Below are 7,210 nucleotides of genomic sequence, written 5' to 3'. Positions count from 1 at the left end.
TGTGCAGGACCTGCCCCACATCCCTCACTGGTCTCTGTCCTCGGGAGAGCTGGCCCTGAACCTCATCTGGGCAGCACAGCAGAGCTGGCCCTGGTGGCAGGGGCTCAGGTGAGCTGGCCCAAGGACTTGAGCACTGAGCGTTCTGGCCTTGCCACCTCTGCTGTAAGGTGGTACAGGTGCACACATGGGCGCGTGCGCGCACACACACACACACACACACACACACACACACACGTACACAAACGTCTTGAGCATGGGAGAGCAAGCCCTGCCCCTCACCGGCTCTAGCACTAAGGAAAGTAGGCCCTGCACCTCGCCTAGGCAGCACAGTAGAGCTAGCCCTGATGTCGAAGGCACAGGTAAACCAGCCCCAAGCATGTGAGAACGGTACTGAGGGTGTGAGAGAGGGAAAGCTGGCCCAACCTCCTCACCAGCCACAACACTTGGGAAAGTAGGCCTTGTTCCTCATCTGGGCAGCATAATGGAGCTGGCTCTGGTGGCATGGGTGTTTGTGAGCCAGCCGAAGGCAGGAGAGCAGGGGAGCTGACCCTGCCTGCTGCCAGAGGCAGCACTGGGCAGTGCTGGAAAGCTTGCCCTGGTGGTGAGGATAAGGGAGAACCAACAGGCTGACCAGCTTGGCAGATCCAGGGCTTTGAGTTGGCCCACCCCAAAATCTACATCATCTGTGAACTGTTAGAGGATGTGAAAGGGCTGGTCCTGCAAATCCAAAGCTGCAGGATCTCCATGACACAGGGCAACAACAGGATAACTGGGAGGAGTTCTGGGGAGGATCCGGTATTGATGGTGTGGCAGAAGCCGGAGGCCTCGAACCAGACCAATGACTCATTGCAATGGACATTTGCAAGTGAAAATGTGTAGACGGAGGGGTGTACTGTGGGACACACTTCAGCTTCCGTGATGAGATGTTTTCTATGTTTTATTTTGTTGCTTGTTTGTTTGTTTTTATTTTCTGGGGGATGGTTGCAAGTCCAGAGGGCAGATATGAGGGGGAAGGAGAAATGAGTGAGACTGGGATGTGAAATTCACAGAGAATCAATTAAACACTTCGGGGGGTGGGGGGGAAAGTAAGTAAGCTGTGATCTCATCTACAAGGCTTCTCCTTAGATATGCGTGTTGATATTCTAAAAAAAAAAAAAAAATTTAAAAAGCTTAAATTTGAGGTCCTTCTGGTTCTAAGCATTACCTTTAAGGCGTATTCAGTGTGTATTAAAATAGTTTCTGAATTCAGAGTGCATGTAGATTAACATACAAATTATTTAAAAAGAATGTACTTAGCAGAATATTGTGCTTTTAAATAGTAACTTAGGAGGGGCGGGAGAGATGGCTCTTCACTGACCCCTCTTCCAGAGGACTCCTGAGTTCAATTCTTGGTACCACATGGTGGCTCACAACTATCTGTAATCTTCCAGAGGACTCCTGAGTTCAGTTCTTGACACCACATGGTGGCTCACAACTATCTGTAACTCCGGTTCCAGGTCATCCGATGTCCTCTTCTGGCCTCCTCAGACATGCATGTATATGGTGCGCAGAGACATGTATGCAGGCAAAACATTCATAGACACATTAAAAAAAAAACCCCAGCAACTTGATCTCAAGAGTCTCATTAGAAAAGGCCAGAGCATGCCATCAGTGGCTGTTTTAAACCAAAACTATTCAGCTCTCCAAATTGTCATTCAGGTTGGTATAGTAACACACACCTAGAGCCAGCACTCTGGAGGCTAAGCCATGAGGACGGAGACTTTGAGGACAGCCAGGCAGCAGCATCGGTTTTTGATCTGAGGGTTGAATAACCATTTCACAGGGTCGCATATCAGATATCCTGCATACCCGATATTTACATTACGATTTATAATAAACAGTAGCAAAATTACAGTTATGAAGTAGCAATGAAAATAATTTTATGGTTGAGGGTCACCACAAAATGAGGATTAAAGGGTCACTGCATGAGGGAGGTTGAGAACCACCGAGCCAGTGCCATGTGGTGTGACTGCCAAAAATAGAATTTAAATTTTAAAATTGCCATTTAGGCATGAGGGTAGAGAAACGCCGCCGTTGAGACCTGCAGATTGCTTGGCCTAAAGATGGCATGGCACATCACAGCAAGATGAACAGAAGAAAGAAGGAAAGGAAAGAGAGGAAGGAGGTCTGGGCCTGAGCATCATAGAGTACAGGATGTCTCAGCCAAAGTAAAGTGCAGAAGAGCTCTAAGCCTAAAGGAAAGCAGAAGGGCAGGGCTCTGTGTGATGTGTCAGGAGAAAGATGCCCAGCTCAGAGTTCAGGCCTGAGTAGTTTGTCTCTGTGGGTGGGACGTCTCAGAAGTAGTTAGGGCTTCCTTCTTGAGTGGATTAATCCATTCATTGAATTAATGGATTAAGGGATTGTCTTAGTCACTGTGCTATTGCTGTGAAGAGACATCTCGACCAAGGAAACTCTTACGAAAGCATTTAATTGGAGCTGGTTCAGGAGCAGTAGCTAATTGCTACATCCTGATCCACACATAAGCAGAGAGCAAGACTGGGTCCAGCATGGGCTTTTGAAACCTCAAAGCCCACCCCCCCCACCCCCCAACCCCCCATCCCCAGGAACATACTTCCTCCAACAAGTCCACGCCCCCCTAATCCTTCTAATCCTTTCAAACAGTTCTACTCCCCAGTGACTAAACATTTAGATGTATGTATGAGCCTATGGGAGGCAGTTCTCATTCGAAGTTCCACAGGGATCAGTGGGTTAATAGAGAGGGTATCTCATGATAAAGTCTCCTATAAAAGCTGGGCCAGTTGGGTCATGTGCTCCTCTTTGACCACATTCTGCACCGCGCTACCTGAGAACTCGGCTGGTAGATCAAACAGGTGTAGGCCTGACCGTGGGCCAGAACTGGGAGCCAATGCAAACTCCTCTGTTTTACAAGTTACCAGCCTGGCAGCCTGTTATTAGCAATAAAAATTACCCTAAGACACTGAGGAAATAGTTGAGGTACATAATTTTAAAAAGTAGAAAGGGAAAGGAAAAATGATTATTTGAAGCTATGAAACACGAAGGAAACAGGAGAAAGGAAATGAGTGACAGGCTACCGGGTGACTTTGCAATAATATTTACATAAGTATTCACAAAATGTAAATGACACCCTGGATTTAAACTTCTGAAACCAACCCATTGGCAAACTACGGAAGATCTGATTATGGTTAGAAAATTAAAATACAAATGCTATTTTAGAAAATTACAGGTGAGATGGCTCTGTGGGTCTAGACACTTGCTGTGCAAGCCTAACAGATCCCAGTGCGATCTGGGGAACCCAAAATAAGAATCAGCTCCCCAAATTTCTCTCTCTCACTCTCCTTCCCCCCAACCCAACACACACGATATGTATAAAATAAAAATTTTAAGTGTAAAATCATTAGGAGTGGTGGGGCACGTCTATAATCCCAAAGCTTAAATGACAGAGACAGGAGAATGGCAAGTTTAAGGCCATCCTAGTTACATAGTAAATCTGAGGCCAGCCTGGGCTATGAGACCCTGCCTCAAACAAAAATAATAAAATAAAGAGATTGAAGTGTGTTGCTTGAAGTGACAAAGATAACTAACAGACCTAATTTTATTTAGGGTAACTAAATAAAGACAGCTATCTAGTCACATCGGCAGTGGGAGCTGTTGTTCGGATGACGCACGTGCGCTCAATTTTCAGTTTTCATAGTCACGAGTCAACAGAGCATGTTTAACCGTGAGAAGCCGGGGGGGGGGGGGCCACAGCACGAGCATGTCTCAGAGACCAGCACATTGACCCTAGAGCAGTGATTCTCAACCTTCCTAACACTGTGACCCTTTAATACAGTTGCTCATGTTGGGGTGACCCTCAGCCATAAAAGCATTTTTGTTGCTACTTCATAACGGTAACTTTGCTACCGTTTGAATTACAGTGTGAATATCTGGGTTTTCTTTATGGTCTTAGGCGACCCTTGTGAAAGGGTTGTACAACCCTCCCCTCCCCCCCCCACACACACGCAAAGGGGTCGTGACCCACAGGTTGAGAACCACTGACCTAGAGTAAGCATCAAGAGTTGAGAGCAGTTGGGAAACACAGGCTGGGCCAGCTGGGCAGGACATGTTTGGGGAGCTCTTCTGTTCTGATATATTTTTAACTGTGTGCATACATGAGGTTGATATTAAAATGAAGGAACACTATGAGACAGAGGAGAAGGCGGAGGCGAGAGCTTGGGGCGGTAGCTGAGCCTGGAGGCCGATTCAGATGACACCAGACTCAGCAAAGACCAGGTCAGGCGGAAAAGCAGCTCAGGAAGATATTAGCTGAGCCAAGCCAGTGCTCTGATGAGGACACTGACAGAGCAAATGCTCTGATTTTTACAAGGAGACAGAAGATATTTCTGGAAACTATAGACCAAGTGGCTTGATATAGAATCCTGGCAAAATTCTTGCACAGATTATTAAACAGATGGCTTGGGAGTGTTTTGTGGTTTATTTTTATTTATACTCTGCCTCATTCCAAAAAGAGGGCTTTGCAGTAGTTTATAGAGATTTGTACAGTACAACAAGGCAGGAAAATTAGTGAGAACAGGGTCTCAAAAAACTACATATGTCTGTGATTATAACACAGGGGGTGGGGAGGGGGGTCCTGGGTGAGGTAGGAGGAGAACCATGAATTTAAATGTGGCCTAGGCTACATAATAAGAGCCTGTATCAAAGAAAGAGGGAAGGAAGGAAGGAAGGGAGGGAGGGTGGGAGGGAAGGAGGAAGGAAAGAAGGAAGGCTCCTCAACAGATCACAAGTTCAAAATCATCTTTGGCTACAGTGAGTTTGAGGCCAACCTGGGCTACATGAGGGCCTATTTCCAAAACGAAAAAAAAAAAAAAAAAAAAAAAAAGATGAGAGGTGCATATTTTTACTAGGACATGGAGGAACCTTGAACATTACTCTGAGCAGGATAACTAGGCATTAAAATCTGCATGTTACTTGATTCCATCTATGTGAAATTCTCAGAACAGGGAGTGGGAAGATGGTTCAGTCAATACAGTGTCCGCACCTCAAGCATGAGGCCCTGAGTTTAGATCCACAGTACCTACGTAAAACGCCAGCTGCTGCCGTGCACACCTGTAATGCCAGCACTCGGGAGACAGAGACAGGAGGATCCTGGGACTTATTCGTCCGTCAGCCTAGCTGAACCAGGAAACTCTAGTTATAACTAGAGGCTCTGTCTCAAAAAGTAATGTGGAGAGTTACTGAGCTGAAAAATATACACAACATCAACCTCTGGCCTCTACACACACACACACACACACACACACACACACACACACACACACACACACTCCAAAACCATGCAAATCCATAGAGAGAGAAACTATGGCAGTGGTAATGATCTTGCGCAAATATAACAAAATTCACTAAACTAGACACTTTAAAAGGTGAATTTTGTGGTATGTGAATTATCTGAAGCCAAAACAAACAAACAAAGAAAAAACAAACAAACCTACCACTACATTGGAAAAGCGGGGGCAGGGAGAAGAAAGACGGAAAATAAAGAGAGCTAAGCCTATACACCCATATAGAATGTAAAATTCTATGCAAGCAATACAGTTGCTTTATAACTTTGACTGTGTGCAGTTACTACAGGCCTGGAAAACTGCATGAGTTAAATGATTCCCAGAATCCTTTAGTTAAACACCAACTGGTTGCTAAGGAGATCACAGCTTTCTCTGCTCCTAATGCCCAGCAGAAATCTTTCTATGTGCTTTCATGAAGAGGAGCCATTACAGTGATACCCCCTAAAACTCCAGGAGCCACACAGCTCTGTCCTGGGGATATTCAAGTTAGACATGGAAACCAAGTGTAATTCACTGAAGACATTTAATAAGAGGCCTCAATGGTGTGAGCCCCACAAGCAGGTCTCCTGACATAACTGTGTGTCTGGAGCATATAACCCTAGCCTAGGGTTATAGACCTTAGCAGCAGCTTCTACAAGTGGTTCTCAATCTGTGGGTCGGGAGCCCTATGGCAGGTCACGTATCAGATAATCCTGCATGTCAGACATTTACATTATGACTCAGAACAGTAGCAAAATCACAGTTAGGAAGTAGCCATGCAATGATTTTATGGTTGGGGGGTCGCCACAACATGAGCTGTATTAAAGGCTAAGAACTGCTGGACCTAGGTAGACCCTCCCAAAGGGGGCTTGCAAAGCCCCGAAAGTAACACCCAAGGAGCCTCTGCTGATCTTCACGGTCGAAAGGGAAAGGGTGACTTAGGGTCACTGACTCAGTTTGGACACTCCCAAGGACAGTCCTGGTGTCACACACAGCAGAGGAACCATACTGTATCCTAGTCACAGCTCCAAAGGCCTCACCAGCTATCAAAGGATCGACTCGGAAAAGAAAGAACAGCTGACAAATCCCTGCAGCTTTCTGCCACACCTCTGGCTTGTTAACCTGAAGCCAGGAGAAGTCCTGACTCCCAGCATTCCCAGCTCCCCCAGAATGGCCCCAAACAGGCATCTCGGCATATTGCTATGGTGCCATTTTGTCATACATTCAACTACACAGATCTCTGAGCAAAGATCTGGCTTCTTCTTGAGGTCTACCTATGGGCTTAAAAAAAAAAAAAATGCTAGTGGCCGGGCATGGTGGCACACACCTTTAATCCCAACACTTGGGAGGCAGAGGCAGGCGGATCGGTGTGAGTTTGAGGCCAGCCTGGTCTACAAAGCGACTCCAGGACAGCCAAGGCTAACACAGAGAGATCCTGTCTCGAAAACAAGACAAAATGCCAGTGTAAGAGTTCTAGTCCCCAGACATTGTTCTTTTTTGCACTATAGATTCTCTGGTGCCTTCTCAAACCTTGCACATTGGAGTTCCGTAAAGCCAGTCACCACTGTGAATATTTCTAGGTGTACCAAGTCAAGGCCAGATGCCAAGTCTGTAATAAAGGCTCTAAGCACAAAGCCGGACGGTCACCCAAAGAAAGACAGCTTCATTCAGTTTCCTGTCCGACTGGATACTTGTCTGTGCTCTTCTCTGTAGTTAATAATACCTCTTCTTATTCTCGGATTAAGTCTCTGGCCTCTTTTAAAATTGCTGTTTTTATATAAACACCAGTGACGCAATAAGACAAGGAGTCCATAGGCTCTTACAAATACATCCTAACTCCAAGACGAGAGTAATCTGCCCAACCCGAGTGCACT

The sequence above is a fragment of the Acomys russatus genome, chromosome 6 (genome assembly GCF_903995435.1).
Source record: "Acomys russatus chromosome 6, mAcoRus1.1, whole genome shotgun sequence".
Lineage (NCBI taxonomy): Eukaryota > Metazoa > Chordata > Mammalia > Rodentia > Muridae > Acomys > Acomys russatus.
Note: the sequence above shows the minus strand (reverse complement) of the source record.